The following is a 19,489-nucleotide window of genomic DNA, read 5'->3' as shown; positions in this document are numbered from 1 at the left end:
GGTGTTGCAATGTTTTTCCATCAGTGTACATCTTCAACTACGTACATACTCTGCAAGCCACCACATGGCACAATGTACCTTTCCTGTTCCACTCACAAACAGAGTGATGGAAAACCAATTATCTATATGCCTGCATATGAGCCCTAATTCCTATTATCTTAATGGCCTTAAGCATCATGGCCTTAAGCAAAACATAAGTTGATAGCAGTAGGATCATTCCACAGTCAACATCAAATGACAATTCTCCAAATTTTCTCAGCAGTGTTTTTCAAAAATGACATCCTCTCTCCTGGGATTCTTTGGGTTCACAAAGCATCGTAATACTCACATGTTGATTGAACTCACTGATAACAAATCTAGCAGCATACCTCTGAATTGCTTCGATGTCTTCCTGTAATCTAACCTGGTGGGGATCCCAAACACACTGAAACAGCATTCAAGAATGGGATGCACTAATGTTCTATAAACAGCCTCCTTTACAGATTAACTGCACTTTCCAAAAATTCTTCCAATAATCTAATGTCAATCACTCACCTTCCCTAGTAATGTCCCAATATGCCTGCTCCATTTCATACTGTTTTGCAGTGTTATGCCTAGATATTTAATCAATGTGACTGTGTCAAGCAGTCCACTAGTTGTGCTGTATTAAAATATTACAGTATTGTTTTTCCTATTCATGCATGCTAGGTGGGACGAATACCATCAATCATCTTTGGCCCCTTCTGCTCTACCACTTACTACCACTCATGTAGATGCATCCTAGGCAACATCTACGAGATACATTACGTTTTGTATTGACTTTGTGTGGTCATTTGTCCAAGGACATCATACTTGAGTTCTGTTTCTTATATCAATAATATACAGTTGTTGTTGCACTTACACACTTCATTGGTAGTCCTTAGCATCCCTCAGCCACAGACACAAAACTAGCTACATGTCCGTCTGTAGGTATGTTACAGTGTGTTCAGAGTCACCCTGTGTACTGTTCTGGTCTCCCAGCTTCTTCTGCCACATTGAGCTGGTGTCAAGACTGTTCTTTGCACTGGATGATGGTAACTGTTTGTTTGTTGGAGCAGAGTGCCTTTTTTGTTTTTGTTTGGGTTTACAGACAAAACTGATGGCAAAGATTACATTCGGGCCTCATTGCCACACTTCTGGCATAGGTGGAATAAGCGAAGGAGTAACACTGTCTCAGTAATTGTGTGTGCTGAAGGGGTGTCATTGATTTTGGTGCACTGATTTTATAGTTGCTCCTGTTACAGTCAATGCAGTGCACCAGAGAGCTTCTTCTGCTGAGGCCCACTCGCCTGGCCACTACCTCATCCTGATGTGCCCACACTGTCACCTGCCATTAGGGATCTTCAATGACATTGAGGAGCTGTGACCAGTTTTCCTTTTCCAACTGGAAAAATATTTCAAGGTGTCCACAATCTGTGAGGGTTCTCATCGTCAATCATTTTCCCTCTTCAGGTTTGGCACTTCATCACACAGTTGCCCTCAAGCTTTTAATCCTGAGGCCAAACTTTCCTCTGTTTCCTATGTGCACCTGTAAGACCAGATCACAGACTAATATACTGAATTTTGTCAGTTGCATTTCCATGACCCTCAGCATCCTCTGTCACCCCAAGGACCATTGACACAAGCTCCAATGCCTGTCGATGCACTAGTGTTCCCAGGTGGCTGCATAGACTCCTTCTACTCTGCCACCCCTGACACCAGCTAGTGGTGTCGATGACCCTCCACCCACTGCCACCACCTTAGCTATTGATGCAGTCACTTCCAATGCCACTGGTTGCTGTTCTGCTGCCCCATTTGGTGTGCCGGTGTCGGCCTGGGCGACTGTGGGGACACATTTACCTCCAACACTAGATGAAGGAGGTGAAGCCTCTCCATCTTCTGGCACTATCTTGTTGCACTACTAGCCCCTCTGTCATTGGCCCAGGTGCCACTAACCATGTGCCAGCCAGCCCTGTATCTATTGCCAGCCCTTCATGGCTGGCCTTGGTGCCAACACCACCAGTTCTGCTGCCGATGTCCCTGCCACCACCACAACTGATCTGGCAGCTGGCCTCACTACCACATTGAAGCACCCATAATAGGGCATTTTTGATTTTATCCCACATCTTGTTTCCTGCAGTTCTTGCACCTGCTGTGCACTCACATTCTAGTGATTTCTCCCTTCCATTGCATGCTGCTCCTATCTTTGGCTGCACTGGTTGCAGGTTGCTCCTCTACATCACAGTGCTTTGTGTTTTTAACAACATTGTGAAAAAGAAAGTTGCTACTCACAATACAGTGGAGGTGCTGAGTCACAGATAGGCACAACAAAATTACTGTCACATATATGGGTTTTGGCCAATAAGGCCTTCATTGAAATTAGATGGCAAACTCTCACACACACACACACACACACACACACACACACACACAAATGCAACTCAGACACACAACTGCAGTCTCCGGCAACTGAGGTCACACTGCTAGCAGCAGCACCAGTACATGATGAGTGGCAACTGGGTGGGGGTAAGGAGGAAGCTGGGGAGGGGGAGGGATAGTAGGTTAGGGGTGGCGGGCAGTGACGTGCTGTTGGAAGCATGCAGGGATGAGGAAGAAAGAGAGTAGAACAGCTATGTGCAGTCTGCAGTCAGCAGGTTAGGCAGAGGGCAGCGGAGAGGTTGGGTGGGGGAGGGGGATAGCAGAGAAGGAGAGAAGTAAAAAGACTGGGTGTGATGGAGGAATGAGGGCTGTGTAATCCTGGAATGGGAACAGAGAAGGGCTGGATGGGAGAGGACAGTGACTAATGATGGTGGAAGCCAGAAGGGTTATGGGAACATAGGGTATATTACAGGAAAGTTCCCACCTGCACAATTCAGAAAAGCTGGTGTTGGTGGGAAGGATCCATATGGCACAGGCTGTAAAGCAATCATTGAGATGAAGGATGTCATGTTTGGCAGCATGCTTAGCAACAGGGTGGTTCACTTGTTTCATGGCCATAATTTGTCGGAGGCCATTCATATGGAGACAGCTTGTTGGTTGTCATGCCCACATAGAATGCAGCACAGTGGTTTCAGATTAGCTTGTAGATCACATGCCTGGTTTCACAGGTAGCCCTGCCTTTGATGGGACAGGTGATGTTTGTGACCTGACCCGAGTAGGTGGTGGTGGTGGTGGTGGTGGGAGGATGTATATGACAGGTCTTGCTTCTAGGTCTATTACAGGGGTATGAGCCATGAGGTAAGGGGTTGGGAGCAGGGGTTGTGTACATATGGATGAGTATATTGTGTAGGTTCGGTGGACAGCAGAATACCAGTGTGGGAGGGGTAGGAAGGATAGTGGGCAGGACATTTCTCATGTAGAGGGGATGTTGGACGAGGATGGAAACTGTCAGGATGCGCGGTATTAAAACTCATCCGAGTTTCCCAATTGATTTATTATTTCCAGCTACAGTGCCCCCATTTCTCGAGGTCTGCATCACCGGGTCCCACAATGTTGAGGTCACCACTTAACTGTCTGCAAATGGCTTGGTGCAGAATGGCTGCCTCAGCGACCTGTGCAATGCCCTGCTATGTGTCGGCCTTGTATAGCCGCGGAGTTGTGATGATGTCAGGATGCGTCAGCATTTGACTCATCAATCTTCGTCCCTGTTGGCTCAGTGCCGCTCGCAGGAAGCTGCAGGGTGGCCCCTAAGTGCTTCTTCCCCGTCGTGGTTAGGATCACGTTGGCCTCAGAGGGTCGAATCAGCGACCCGCCATGGACTGGAATGCTGGTGCCCCATCTGCTGCTGCGTGTAGCCGGTGGTGTGACATGCCCCGCTGTCCAGGAGAGCTGCCACACTTGAATGCCTTGTTAGTGAACTGGCACCTATTTATACGCGGCTGTGCATCTCTTTTTTGCTAACGCCCCACTCTGAGTCATGTACTCATAACACCTAGATAGGCCAGTGGGCCCCTTCAGCCTGTAACTTGTGCCATGCAAACCATTGCGTTTACTCTTTTCAGCGGGTCTACAACCCTGTGGCCTCCATTCTACTTCGCAATCACTGGTAGCATAACTTACTGTTAATAGGCCCAGGCCTGGCTATAACTTGTGCGCTCAGAAATATTGCACTGAAGCTAACCTTTTCCCATCTTAAACGGTGGTGCCGCTACACTCATTTCAGGGCATGACGAGAGGTAGTCAAAACCCTTGTGGAGAATGTAATTCAGTTGCTCCAGTCCTGGGTGTACTGAGTTATGAGGGGGTAAGCTCCTCTGTGTCCAGACAGTCGGACTTTGTGAGGTGGTGGGAGACTGGAAAGATAAAGCACGGGAGATTTGTTTTTGTACAAAGCTGGGGGATAATTATGGTTTGTGAAGGCTTCAGTGAGGCCCTCGGTATATTTCAAGGGACTGCTCATCGCTGCCGATGCAATGGCCATGGGTGGCTAGGTTGTATGGAAGGGACTTCTTGGTATGGGTCGGGTGGCACCTGTCAAAGTGCTGGATTGCTGGTGGTTAGTAGGTTTGATACGGATGGAGGTACCGCTGTAATCATCTTCAAAGTGGAGAACAACATCTAGGAAGGTGGCTTGTTGGGTTGAGCTGGACCAGTTGAAGCAAATGGCGGAGAAGTTGTTGAGGTTCTAGAAGAATGTGGATAGGGTGTCCTCACTGTCAATCCAAATCGCAAAGATGTTATCAATGAATCTGAACCAGGTGAGGGGTTTAGAACTCTGGGTGTTTATGAAGGATTCCTCTAGATGGCCCATGAATAGGTTGGCATAGAATGGTGCCATGCGGGTTCCCACAGCCATACCCCAGATTTATTTGTAGGTAATGTCTTCAAAGGAGAAGTAATTGTGGGTGTGAACATAGTTGATCATGGCGACTAGAAAGGAGGCTGTTGGTTTGGAATCTGTTGGGTGTTGAAAAAGGTAGTGTTCAATAGCGGTAAGGCCATAGGCATTAGGAATGTTAGTATAAAGGGAGGTGGCATCAACAGTGATGATCAGGGCACCATTTGGTAAAGGGACAGGAACTGTGCAGAGCTAGTGGAGGAAATAGTTGGTATATTTTATGTAGGAGGGTAGGTTCTGGGTAATAGGTTGAAGGTGTTGGTCTACAAGAGCAAAGATTCTCTCAGTGGGGGCACAATAACTGGCCACAATGGGGCATCCTGTGTGGTTGGGTTTATGGACTTTGGAAAGCATGTGGGTGCGGGGAGTGGTAGGTGTGTGCAGATGAATTCCAGGGAGAGGTTCTGGGATGGGCCTTAGGATTTGAGGACTAACTGGAGATCCTGCTGGATTTCTAGAATGGGGTCACTGTGGCATGGTTTGTACATGGATGTATCTGACAGCTGGCAGAGTCCTTCTGCCAGATAATCGTTGCAGTTCAAAACAACAGTGGTGGAGCCTTTATTCGCAGGTATAAGGTTGGGATCAGTTTTGGATAGTGGACTGCAGTTCTTTCTGTGGATGTAAGGTTAGTTTACATGTAGAGGGATTTTGGGAATGATGGTGAGGCAAGGTTCAAGGTTAAGAGATTCTGGAAATTTAACGGGGAGGGGGGGGGGGCAATTGGGGTGGATCACAGTTGAATGGAGGAGTGAACTGAGTTAGGCAGGGTTCAACATTGGTCTTTGGTTGAGACTGATTGGTAGGGTTTACGGTGAAAAAGTGTTCCACTGTAGGGACCAGGAGAAGGAGAGAAGGTCTTTAACAAGTCCTGCATAATCGAATTTGGGAGTGGGGCAAAAGGTGAGGCCCTTGGAAAGGGCTGATATTTCTGTGGGGCTAAGGCTTCTGGAGGAAAGGTTAATGACTGTGTTTTGGGTCTGTTTAGGTGCTGGATTATGTGTGGTAGTAGGAGGGAGTTTTGGACAGTGGGGTAAATGTAGTAGGTCTGCAGACAGGGTTTGTCAGCTATGAGGGGACGTGGAGGAGGTTTGGAGGTTGTTGTAGAGGAGGTGGATAGTGGTATTCCAACACGGGAGTAGGAAGTGATCAGGGTGGAAAGTTTTTTGAGGTGGCGTTGTGCCTGTTGCTAGAGTTCCTGGAGGATAAGAGTCTCAACATGTGTTATGGGTTAGAGGAATTTGGTATTGCATAGCAGAAGAATTTTGCGGATGGAGAGAAGGTACTGCAAGGAGGTTTGGGCTTCATTGATATGGTTTTGCAGGTCCATGTTGGTGAGGTCTAAGGATTGGCAGAATCTGAACAGATGGAGGTCATTGTGGAAGGAGGGGTGGCAGCTGGAGATGGGTAATTTGATGGTAAGGACATTTGGGGGGATTCCACGAGCCATCCAACAACGCAGGAACAGTATATGGGACTGGGTTCTGGCGAGAGATAAGAAAACTTTTCTGTATTGACGCAGATGGAAGGAGCAAAGATCTATGGTGGTGGAAACAATGCGAAAAATTAGATAAATAACGTAGCACTACATCCAAACAATTATGCAAAAATACACCAAAATAGTGTGAAAAATCCCCTGCTCCCAACCCCTTACTTTATGGCTCGTACCCCTGTAATAGACCTAGATGCAAGATCTGCAGTATACATTCTCCCACCAACACCTACTCGTGTCAGGTCACAAACATCACCTATCCCATCAAAGGCAGGGCTACACGTGAAACCAGTCATGTAATCTACAAGCTAAAGCTGCAGCCACTGTGCTGCATTCTATGTGGGCATGACAACCAACAAGCCGTCTGCATGAATGACCATCGACAAACTGTGGCCAAGAAACAAGTGGATCACCCTGTTGTTGAGCACATTGCCCAGCATGACATCCTTCGTTTCAATGACTGCTTCGCAGCCTATGCCATATGGATGCTTCCCACCAACACCAGCTATTCTGAATTGTGAGGGTGGGAACTTTCCCTGCAATATATCCTATGTTCCTGTAACCCTCCTGCTGCATTCTATGTGGGCATGACAACCAACAAGCTGTCTGAATGAATGACCATCGACAAACTGTGGCCAAGAAACAAGTGGATCACCCTGTTGTTGAGCACATTGCCCAGCATGACATCCTTCGTTTCAATGACTGCTTCGCAGCCTACGCCATATGGATCCTTCCCACCAACACCAGCTGTTCTGAATTGTGAGGGTGGGAACTTTCCCTGCAGTATATCCTATGTTCCTGTAGTCCTCCTGGTCTCAATCTTCATTAGTCATTGCCCTCTCCTATCCAGCCCCTTCTCTGTTCTCATTCCAGCACTACACAATCCTCATTCCTCCATCATGTCCAGTCTTTTTACTTCTCTCCTTTTCTGCTATCCCTCCCCCACCTCTCTGCTGCCCTCCCTCTAACCTCCCAATTGGAGACTGCACATAGCTGCCCTACCCTCTTCCCAACTTGTCTCTGTGTGCTATCCAACACCCCACCACTGTCTGCCACCCCTATCCTACTGTCCCAACCCCTCCCCTCCCCTGACTAGGTGTCCTTTCCCTTTCCCTACAATGACCCTTCCAATCTATGGTTTTCAGGACTGGTTGAGGCAGCCTTCTGTCCTGCATAATCCCACTGGCAGCTATTGTCATCAAGCTATGCCTCCAAAACTTGTAGATGCCCAATGCCCCGGAAGCCCATTGTACTCAAGAGCACACTCCACATGCCAGGCTAGATTCTACCACTGATCATCCTTGGCTCCTCCTGCTCTGTCACCTACTACCACTCAGATTTCACCATGTTGGCACATTTCTGTTTGTATTTATGTTGTGCAGGCATTCATGCGTGAACACGGCATTTGAATTCTGTTCCTTTTATCGGTAATAACCAGTAGTTATGGCACTTGTGTATTTCATAAATAACGTAGCACTACATCCAAAAAATTATGCAAAAAAACACCAAAATAGTGCAAAAAATCCCCTGCTCCCAACCACTTACTTCATGGCTTGTACCCCTGTAATAGACCTAGATGCAAGATCTGTCGTATACATCCTCCCACCACCACCTAATCGAGTCACCACCCCCTCCCAAGCCATGGACACAAAACTGTGATTAGCTCAGTCGCACAGTCAGAAACTGCAGCACTGAACTTTATATATCTATAGGTAAGTACATAAATAGATAGCAGATGTTAACATGTTTCTCTTTTTCAGAAATACGTATCTTGCTATTACCAGTCTGTGGTTTACATCCTTTCTACTTAAGGTAAAAAACATGTTTGGTCCCCATTGTATCCCAGACATTTTCAGCATTTGAAAAGTTCTATTCCGGTCGATAATGTCGAAAGGTTTTTCTACAAATACAACTCTATAAACGTTGGTTTGTCTCTTTCAACTTACTTTTTGAATTAAGGTGTATGATCAGTATGTTACCACACTAGATATTTCAAGTCAGAATTTTACAACCATGACTTATTATAACTGGTGGTTCAGGATAAAATAAGGGAAAGCCAACAACTCAGCTACAGCAGATCAATGTGTGGAGCACACAAAAACATAACACAAAGCAGCATTCAAGCAATAACTCTTTTTCTAGCTAAAGTACACACAATCACACGGACATCAAACACATGCACTACTGTGGCTACAGCAAGACTGATTTTTGATACTCGATTATTGAAGGCAGTTGCCCGAGTTGAAGAAGGTGAGGAGAAAGGGGAGGGGGTTGGGAAGAATGCAAGGAAGGGGGAGTAGGAACAAGGCAGGTCTCTAGACAGATCACTTCACAGCCGCACAACAATATGAAAAGAGTACAGAGGGTAGAGCAAATAAAGATTTATGAAGAGGGAGAGGGCGGAAAAAGAGGGGAGGAGACATAGAAGTGAAGATGAAGAATGAGAGAGAAGGGAGAGGGGAGAGAGAAGGGAGAGGTGTTGAAAACAGGGAGAGGGAGGGAGGGAGGGAGGGGGAGAATGCCTGTATGGGGGATAGGGGAGGAAGAGTGGTGTGAGAAAGCACTGCACAATCTGGATGGAGAAGGAGTAGTGAGGATAGAAGGAGAAGGGAAACAGTAAGGTGAGGCTGCTGGAGAAGGTAAGTGAGATTTAGGCCAGGGGATTTGAGAGCAAAGGATGTGTTGGCAAAACATTTCCTATCTATGTAGTTCAGAGGACCTTCTGTTGGTAGGGAGTAAACAAATGGTCTGCTTATTGGAGCAGCTGTTGAAGTCACTTGGTTGTGGTGTGCAGCATGTTCGGCAACTGTATGGTCAAGTTCGCAGTCTGCCACAGTTTGGCAGTGGCCATTTATGTGAGAAGACAGCTGGTTACTTGTCATGCCCACACAGAATGCTTTACAGTAATTGTAACAACTTCTTCTTTTGTTACTCTACAGCTCATTGTGAACCCTGGCCTTTTCAGCAGTTTTCTGCCTTTTATCTTGGCCTGTTGCTTCAGTTCTCCAATTTCTATAACCTATTTTCTGGAGAGCCTCAATGACCCCATCCTCCCAGCTGGATTTTAGCTGACCACACCATCTCTGTCCTCCTGGATTTTCTTTTTGGGTACTCCAGCATCAGTCATCCGTGCCACATGCATCATCTTCTGGATTATCTCTATATGGATGGTTTCACTATCGTTCTGATAGATGCATCTTTACAAATGTCCCACAACATATGATTGTATCTTTTCCTCCACATTCCTCTTTCACAAACTGGACTGATGATTCTTCGAAGAATCTTTCTTTCAAATGCATCCAGCATTTCAATGTGTGCTGGTATTAGGGTCCGAATGTGAACACAGGTCCTAGAAATGTTTTGTAGATGTACATGGTAGTGCAGATCAGGAGCCTTGATAATAAAAGTTTTTCTGGAGCAAAATAAGCTTTACTGGCTGCTATTAGCTATATTTGACTTCATGGGAAGTGCCGTTCAAATAGGTGACTGCTGAACCCAAATACTTGAACTGTTCAACTCTCTCAAACATATAGTTTCCCACTGTTATTGAGGCCAACATGTTTTCCTTGTGTCCTTTTTTGGCAGCCTTGTATTTTGTTTCAGCTGACTGATATTTAATCCCCTGTTCCTGCTAGCCTGTTCAAGTTCTATGAATGTCTCTTCCATTGGCTTTCTTGCTGCAATATCAATGTCATCTGCATAAGTAAGTATCTGCACTTATTTTTGGAAGATTGTTGCCAGCTCAAATGGTACGCATCTTTCATCACCTTCTTCAGGGCAGCATTAAAAAGTAGGCACCCCAAAACAACTCCTTGCTGTAGATAATTCTTTTATTTTATTTTATTTTATTTTTGTAATATATATTTTATGTATCAGACATCACTCTTCTCATTCTTACGCTACTTCGTGTCTCACTCGTTGTCATTCTCACTGACCTTAGGAGTTTTCTAGAGATCTCCAATTTAGCCAGGGTAGGATATAATTGCTCTCTATCTATACTATCACATGCATCTTTAAAGTCTATAAAGAGGTAATGCGTGCCAATCTCATATTTGATTATCTTCTCTATGATCTGATCTATAGTTGACTTTCCTGGTAGAAATGCACATTGATAGGCCCCCATTGCTCTATCTGAATTATTGGGAGAAGATAGTTATGTAATGTGATACCCACATAGTTATCACATTCTAACTGATCTCCCTCCTTGCATGTGCAGCATCTTATCTCTTCTTTCCACTGTATGTCTATTTTCTCCTCTTTCAATACTGAAGTAATAATAATAATAATAATAATAATAATAATAATAATAAAAATAAAAATTTTATTGTCATTCGGCCATTACAGCAATAGACAACGTCATATACATACTAAAATACAATTAATAGTTTGAAAGAAACAACAGGTTTCTTGTTAACATTATAGTATTATATTACAGTTGATAAATTCTCTTATGTCATAGAATGGGTGGAGGACTAGCCAGTCATGAATTGTTGGTTTGAATAATTGTTCAGGTAATTCTTGAACAGATTGAGGAAGTTTATTAAATAATTTGTACCCCATGATTTCGTAGCTGTTGAGTGACTTTGACAACCTGTGGTAAGGAATATAGAGGCACCTATTCCTTCTTGTATTGTGGCTGTGTACATCAAGTCACTCTTAGGAAGATCCTGCCCAGAATTCCACCATGACCTCAAGCAGCTCCTCAAGACCTTATGTCCCCCCCAAAACCTGACTCATGAATCCATCTCCCACCTCATACCATGAATCTCATGCACTGTAACCTTTTACCTAATCCCCAAAGTCCAAAACTCCGACCCCACAGGTTTCCCTGCTGGTCGTCCTATTAGTGCCGGGTACAATGCTCCCACAGAACGAACCTCTGCATTTGTTGATCAATATCTCCAAACAACAGTCCATAATCTCTCATTCTACATTCAAGACACTGCTCACTTTCTTCACAGCCTCTCCACAGTTCTTGATCTGTCACCACCCAACTCCTATGGAACACTATCAATACCAGTATCCTCCTCATACTAAAACCATCACCTCTTTTTTAATCCTTCAAGTCAACTTCACTTTTCAAGGCGAAATCTACTAACAAATCCATTGTACTGCCATGGGCACTCGCATAAAACTTTTCAATGCCAACTTTCTTATGGACTTTATGGACCTTCTGGAGGAATCTTGCCTATGTGGCCAACACATAAAATCTCTTACCCAGTTCGGATTCACTGACAAAATTTTCATTATCTGAACTCACAGTGAGGGCAACTTTTACTCATTCCTTCATAATCTCAACACCTATTTCCACATCTGCTTCATCTGATCCTTCTCAAACTCATCAAGTCACCTTCCTTGATGTCAATCTCCACCTCTCAGATGGGTCGCTACATATGTCTGTCCATATTAAGTGCACAACCACCAGCAGTATCTCCAGTTCGCAGCTGTCACATGTTAGATGTTGAAAAGCGTTGTTATCTGAGATTGTCACATATGCAGTGGAGTTGTTGAACAAACCTCTTATGCCATCTGCTCCTCTGACACTAGCAAACCTGTTAACCATCCACCAGCACTTCTGACCTGGAATAGCTTAACCACATTATCCATCATGGCTTTGACTACCTCTTGTCATGACCTGTGACCAAGAATATCCTACTCACATCTCCCAAAGTAGTGCTCCAATGTCCACCTAACCTACAGAATTTTCTTGGCCACCCCTCTTTTAATCCTACGCACAATCCTGTACACCATGGACCGTTCCCTTGCGCATGGCCCAGACCAAGACCTGTTCCATACATCCACCCATCACCCCCTACCACAACCCAGTCACAGGCATTTACAACCCAATAAAAGACAGGACTATGTGTGAAAGCTGCAGTGCTATATGACGTGTGACAAAAAAGTAACGCAATTATTAAAAGAAAGTGATGAGACTTACCAAACAAAAGCGCTGGCAGGTCGATAGACACACAAACAAACACAAACATACACACAAAATTCTAGCTTTCGCAACAAACGGTTGCTTCGTCAGGAAAGAGGGAAGGAGAGGGAAAGATGAAAGGAAGTGGGTTTTAAGGGAGAGGGTAAGGAGTCATTCCAATCCCGGGAGCGGAAAGACTTACCTTAGGGGGAAAAAAGGACGGGTATACACTCGCACACACACACATATCCATCCGCATATACACAGACACAAGACACAGACACAGACACAAGCAATGTCTGCTTGTGTCTGTGTATATGCGGATGGATATGTGTGTGTGTGCGAGTGTATACCCGTCCTTTTTTCCCCCTAAGGTAAGTCTTTCCGCTCCCGGGATTGGAATGACTCCTTACCCTCTCCCTTAAAACCCACTTCCTTTCATCTTTCCCTCTCCTTCCCTCTTTCCTGACGAAGCAACCGTTTGTTGCGAAAGCTAGAATTTTGTGTGTATGTTTGTGTGTCTATCGACCTGCCAGCGCTTTTGTTTGGTAAGTCTCATCACTTTCTTTCTTTTTAGATATATTTTTTCCACGTGGAATGTTTCCCTCTGTTATATATATATATATATATATATATATATATGTCTGCTTGTGTCTGTATGTGTGGATGGATATGTGTGTGTGTGCGAGTGTATACCTGTCCTTTTTTCCCCCTAAGGTAAGTCTTTCCGCTCCCGGGATTGGAATGACTCCTTATCCTCTCCCTTAAAACCCACATCCTTTCGTCTTTCCCTCTCCTTCCCCTCTTTCCTGATGAGGCAACAGTTTGTTGCGAAAGCTTGAATTTTGTGTGTATATTTGTGTTTGTTTGTGTGTCTATCGACCTGCCAGCGCTTTTGTTTGGTAAGTCTCATCATCTTTCTTTTTATATATATATATATATATATATATATATATATATATATATATATATATATATATATATATACTGTTTTATTTCTACAATAGTTATTTTACGACATAATCACCATTTCTGTGAATGCATTTTTGTAGACGCTGTGGCAGTTTTTGTATGCCCATGTCATACCAACTCACCGCCATGCTGTTCAGAAAGTTATGAACCTCTTCTTTCACCTCGCTGGAGCTGAATGACTTTCTGGCCAACTGTTCTTTTAACCCAGGGAACAGGTGATAGTCACTGGGCTCCAAGTCAGGACTATAGGGTGGGTGGGTGATTATGTTCCACTGAAACTGTTGCAGGAGAGCAACGGTTTGCCAAGTGATGTGTGGGCGAGCGTTGTCATGGAGAATGTGCATGCCCTTGCCCAAATTCCTCTTCTGCATGAAGATACTGCATGAAGAATTCGACAGAGCATTGAAAGACCTAAGTCGAAACAAGGGCCCGGGAGTAGACAACATTCCAATAGAACTACTGATAGCCTTTGGAGAGCCAGCCCCGACAAAACTCTAACAAATGGTGAGCAAATTGTATGAGACAGGCGAAATACCCTCGTACTTTAAGAAGAATATAATAATTCCAATCCCAAAGAAAGCAGGTGTTGACAGATGTGAAAATTACCAAACTATCAGTTTAATAAGTCACAGCTGCAAAATACTAATGCGAATTCTTTACAGACGAATGGAAAAACTGGTAGAAGCCGACCTCGGGGAAGATCAGTTTGGATTCCGTAGAAATGTTGGAACACGTGAGGCAATACTAACCCTACGACTTATCTTAGAAAGTAGATTAAGGAAAGGCAAACCTACGTTTCTAGCATTTGTAAACTTAGAGAAAGCTTTTGACAATGTTGACTGGAATACTCTCTTTCAAATTCTAAAGGTGGCAGGAGTAAAATACAGGGAGCGAAAGGCTATTTACAATTTGTACAGAAACCAGATGGCAGTTATAAGAGTGGAGGGGCACGAAAGGGAAGCAGTGGTTGGGAAGGGAGTGAGACAGAGTTGTAGCCTCTCCCCAATGTTATTCAACTGTATATTGAGCAAACAGTAAAGGAAACAAAAGAAAAATTTGGAGTAGGAATTAAAATCCATGGAGAAGAAATAAAAACGTTGGGATGCGCAGATGACATTGTAATTCTGTCAGAGACAGCAAAGGACTTGGAAGAGCAGCTGAACGGAATGGACATGTCTTGAAAGGAGGATATAAAGTGAACATCAACAAAAGCAAAACGAGGATAATGGAATGTAGTTGAATTAAGTCGGGTGATGCCGAGGGAATTAGATTAGGGATTGAGACACTTAAAGTAGTAAAGGTGTTCTGCTATTTGGGGAGCAAAATAACTGATGATGGTCAAAGTAGAGAGGATATAAAATGTAGACTGGCAATGGCAAGGAAATCGTTTCTGAAGAAGAGAAATTTGTTAACATCGAGTATTGATTTAAGTGTCAGGAAGTCGTTTCTGAAAGTATTTGTACGGAGTGTAGCCATGTATGGAAGTGAAACATGGACGATAAACAGTTTGGACAAGAAGAGAATAGAAGCTTTCGAAATGTGGTGCTACAGAATAATGCTGAAGATTAGATGGGTAGATCACATAACTAATGAGGAGGTATTGAATAGGATTGGGGAGAAGAGGAGTTTGTGGCACAACTTGACAAGAAGAAGGAACCGGTTGGTAGGACATGTTCTGAGGCATCAGGGGATCACAAATTTAGCATTGGAGGGCAGCGTGAAGGGTAAAAATCGTAGAGGGAGACCAATAGATGAATACACTAAGCACATTCAGAAGGACGTAGGTTGCAGTAAGTACTGGGAGATGAAGAAGCTTGCACAGGATAGAGTAGCATGGAGAACTGCATCAAACCAGTCTCAGGACTGAAGACAACAACAACAACAACAACAACATATACAAATGAAGTCCCCGCCTATACAAATATTTGTCAGTTCATTTTTACCTTCCTTCTGTGAGGTATCTGAAATGTCTGTTGTCTTCTATATCTTTTGAAGCAGGATTGAATACTTTGGTCATGAATGTAATGAAAGCAGAAAATGAAGTAATGAACAACAGTGACAAATATTGTGCTTTGTTGTTTGATGAAATGTCTTTAGAAAGAGGGTTGTATTATAATGCAAGCAAAGAAGAAATTTCAGGGTTTCAAGATTTGGGGCATTTAGGGAGAGCAAATGTAAATGCAAATCATGCATTAGTTTTCATGGTTAGAGGCATACATAAATGCAGGAAGGAGGTTGTTGCTTATTATTTCACTCACAACTCAGTTTCAAGTATCACTTTAAAAAGTCTTACTACCTACGCCATAAGGCAATCGCAAGAAATAGGGCTAAAGGTAGTTAGTACAGTTTGTGACTAGGGTGCAACCAACCAGAGAGCACTGAAGGAACTCTGCTGTGAGAAATCTGCTGAGTCCAGTCCATTTCATTTTGTAGTCAGAGATGAACCTATTGCAGTCATTTATGATGTCCCACACCTATTAAAAAATACTAGAAATGCTCTGCTAGGAAATAAAATACAGTTTGGGTTTAAAAAAGAGGCCAGTTTTGAATATATTCACAGGGCTTTTCTTCTGGATCAGCAGAAGATGTTTAAGACATTGCCAAAACTACACAGGAATCATTTTGAATTAAAGGATTCTTTTACTAAAATGAAAGTCAAGGTAGCTGCAGCCCAGCTTAGTCACACAGTTGCTGCAGTTATTGAAACTTATGTGGCAGTTAATATCTTACCTGCTGAGGCAATATACACTGCAGAATTTGTTGAAAAGATGGATTGTTTATTTGATTCACAAGATGGCAAGTCTTATAAGTGTGCCCTCTCTGCAGAGTCCTCACATATTGAAATGTGGTACAGTCTGTTAAAGGAAATGGAAAATTGGAAAGTGTTGGAGCTAGGCACAGGGAGAGATAAGACAAATATGTTCAGTTTCATAAGTGGGTGGCAAACTACAATAAGATCACTGATGTTCATTTGGAACAGATTATAAAAAAATGACTTTAATTTTTTAAGCATGAGGGCTTTCAATCAAGACCCAGTGGAGAATGTATTTTGTTGTGTCAGGCAGCATGGTGTCGCAAAAACCAACCCAACTTGCTTTCAGTTTAAAGCAGCATTGAAAACAGTTATAGTCAATAACATGTCCTTACCTACAAAGTCACTAGGTAATTGTGAGGATGATAGATGCATGCCATTAAGCAATTTAAGGCAATTTTTAGGAGCTAGTGATGACAACTTTCTTGACTCCACAACAGACCATTCCATTATGGATCAAAGTGCTTTATATTGTGCCCTTGCTGATAATGCTGGTAGTGGTGGGGCTGATGTAAGAAATGACAGACAAGCACTAGCATATGTAGCTGGTTACATTTTACGAAAGATGGGTGTAACACCTGAAACCAACTGTAGTGACTGTAAAACAACTCTGTTCTCACCAACACCCACAGAGCATCATTTATTTGAAAGTTTCAAAGAATATGATGCTTTAAACCCAAAATTATTGTATGCTAGTGACAGCTTAATGTCCTTTGTAGCAAATGTTCATAGTCAGTTGTATGCATTCTTAGATAAATGTGGACACCAGCAACAATTGGAGAATACATTCTATTTACTGTTTAAGTTTCCAGAGGAAATAACATTTTGCAAGGCCCATTTTTCTGAACAGTGTATTTTAAGACAATGTGTACCTCTATTGATTTACAAGTATATGAAAGATTGGAGAAACACCATCAGTAATAAAAGACTTGATATTGTTAAAGACAAATTCAGTAAATGGTTTAAAGCTTTATAAAAGTTAAAAGAAAATTTTTCTTGTGTGCTTGAGAAATAAAAAGTAAGTTTTGTTTTCATTTCACTGTTTTTATCCACCTTTCCTGCTTTTGGTACTTGGTATTGATGTTTTCTTTTTTGTGTTGAAGCATTTACAATAGTAAGATGTAGGAACCTTTTTAAGAAATTAATGGTCAGTAGCGCAAGTTTTCTGGGCAGTTACTCAGAACTTATAGTCCTGAAACATAGTTGTAACAAATTTTAGAATTGTTCATTAATTAATACTGTAATAAATATTTCATAATTGAACCTCTTTAACCGCTGCTTATTCTCTTAATAATAGGCTTTTTTTTTCTCCATTAATCCAGCAGCTTGTATGAAGTAAAAATTATAACATTATTCAGGAATATTTGTAGTCCAGTTTAGCTGCTACAATGTTATTTTCCTTTTGCTTCAATTATTTACACCACAAGCTTGTTTCGTCTTACTCTCAGATTCAAGTGTTGCATCTAGTTCTTATGAGTCATTAAACATGCTGGAGCTTTTACATGTTGATAGATACGAATATAAGCATGTCATTTTAAAAGTCTATTTTTGATGTTTGCGCCTGAAAGTCGTTGCTCCTATCACGTTTTCTTGTCTGTCAGACGCAAACGTCAAAAACAGACTGAAAATATTACTGAATAGGTTTCTCTCTGCTGTAGTACAGTGTGCTATAGCTGTGTTTCAATTATTTTACTATGATGCCAGGCAAAATAATTACATTGCACGCCCAGAAAAATAAGGTAATAGAATTAAAAGAAAAATAAAAACCTACAATGTAAGTAAACTAGGGGGGAGGGGGGGGGGTGCAACCCACAATGTTTTCATATTTTAGTTCATCTCCGTACCACTTGAGGCGCTGCTGTCGGTCTGTGTTTCCCACTTTTAACACGGGAGTTGCGTTTCTCTTTTTTCTTGTTCTGTGGATACAGCTAACAGCCACACTTCAAGTAGTGGGAAGCGAGAGAAGTTACTGCTCATGCGTGAGTCAACTGCGCATGCGCCAGTTGGCAATTGGTCAAACGAACCTAATGTAGACAGTTGTGACATCACGCTCATAGAAAGCAGTTTATTGTTACGACGTATTACATAGTCTTTGCCCTATGGCCTTTGACAAATTTTGCTGTTCGCAGATGCTTGTACGTGCATGGTGTTTTGTTGTCGTAAATGGCGCATTTCCTTTGCCACTGAAGGTGTATTTGTTTTCCCTCTCGTTTATAATTTATTGCTGCAGTATCATTCTCCAGTAGCGGGATACAGTAACATTCTTTGCTAGAGAATCAATTCTTACCAGTCAATATTACAAAAATTTAACTGAAAGTTAAAATAATGAAAAATTCCCGGGTTTTTCCCGGTTTTCTCCCGGATGAAAAAATTCCCGGGTTTTTCTCGGATTTCCCGGTTTGTATACACCCTGTATGTAATAAGTCCATGTGGAGCAATCACCATGCTCAATCACTTATTAATCACCATGTAGTCTTTCCTCTTTGTGAACTTTTGTATCAAAAATCATTCTATGAGTAACTTCCATTACAATTGTAATTTTGTGTCAATAATGTGGACAACTATTTATTTCTGTCAATGATCAGAAAGTTTACTGTGTTCAATGACTGTGGTATCAGAAACGAACCCTGTGATATTTGGCCATCAGGCGTGAAAAATTTTGTTACTGTCATATTGATTTGTAAGTTATTGAGAGTATCTGTTTGTGATTAACATTCTATGTAAGATATGAGATTGGTCAGCATGTTGCTATCAGTGATAATAAACGGAAACAAGTCAAATTAACTAAATACTGTGTTGAGTACATTATTTGAGAATCTGCCATAAACCTAAATTTTAGCAATACAACACATAGCCATCAACTAACTATGACTGTAAACATAAAAGGACAGGTAAGATATATTTCAAATACTCTACCTGTCTTGCACGATGGTTCACTTGGTAAGTGGTACATCACATAATCAAAGATCTAGAGTGTGACCCAGTCAGTCCTAGGATTTCTTCTAACTGTGGTGACTCGCCGATCATTCAAAGCGCCGCCGCGCAATTACGTGCGTCCTCTATGTGCGGCGCTGTATGCCAGCCATGCAGCAGCTGCGCCACCTAAGCGGCCAACTTACTCTGTGACTTATATGTGTTGTGTCATTCTGAAATATATGTGTTAAACTTGACGTTATAACAATTGGCGACGAGGTAGTGGATTTTTCCTTTTCACCGTTGACCCACAGGTTTCCATGGCTACTGTCGAGCAACAATTGCAAAATCTCCTTGAACAGCAAACGCTTCTAACAGCGGCGATTCGTGATTTCGTCGCGGCGTCAAATGCGGGGCATTTCTCGTCGTTGGCTGTACCTCCTTTTCCTCCTTACGACGAGACGGCGGAAGACTTGCCTGATTATGAAAAACGTCTTCGACAGCACTTCTTGGCATTTCATGTCACGGACGAACAACCCTGTATGT

General features: G+C 42.8%; 1 protein-coding gene across 3 annotated transcripts in view; it reads right to left on the bottom strand.

The window, feature by feature from the left end:
* LOC126253107 (protein pigeon) overlaps positions 1–19,489 on the bottom strand; it is a 486,240-nt gene that overhangs the window by 305,791 nt on the left and 160,960 nt on the right. The gene's annotated exons all lie outside the window — the stretch shown is intronic.

Source organism: Schistocerca nitens, chromosome 4, assembly GCF_023898315.1.
Source record: "Schistocerca nitens isolate TAMUIC-IGC-003100 chromosome 4, iqSchNite1.1, whole genome shotgun sequence".
Lineage (NCBI taxonomy): Eukaryota > Metazoa > Arthropoda > Insecta > Orthoptera > Acrididae > Schistocerca > Schistocerca nitens.
The sequence above is the reverse complement of the archived record's forward strand: the minus strand, read 5'-3'. Positions and strand labels throughout refer to the sequence as shown.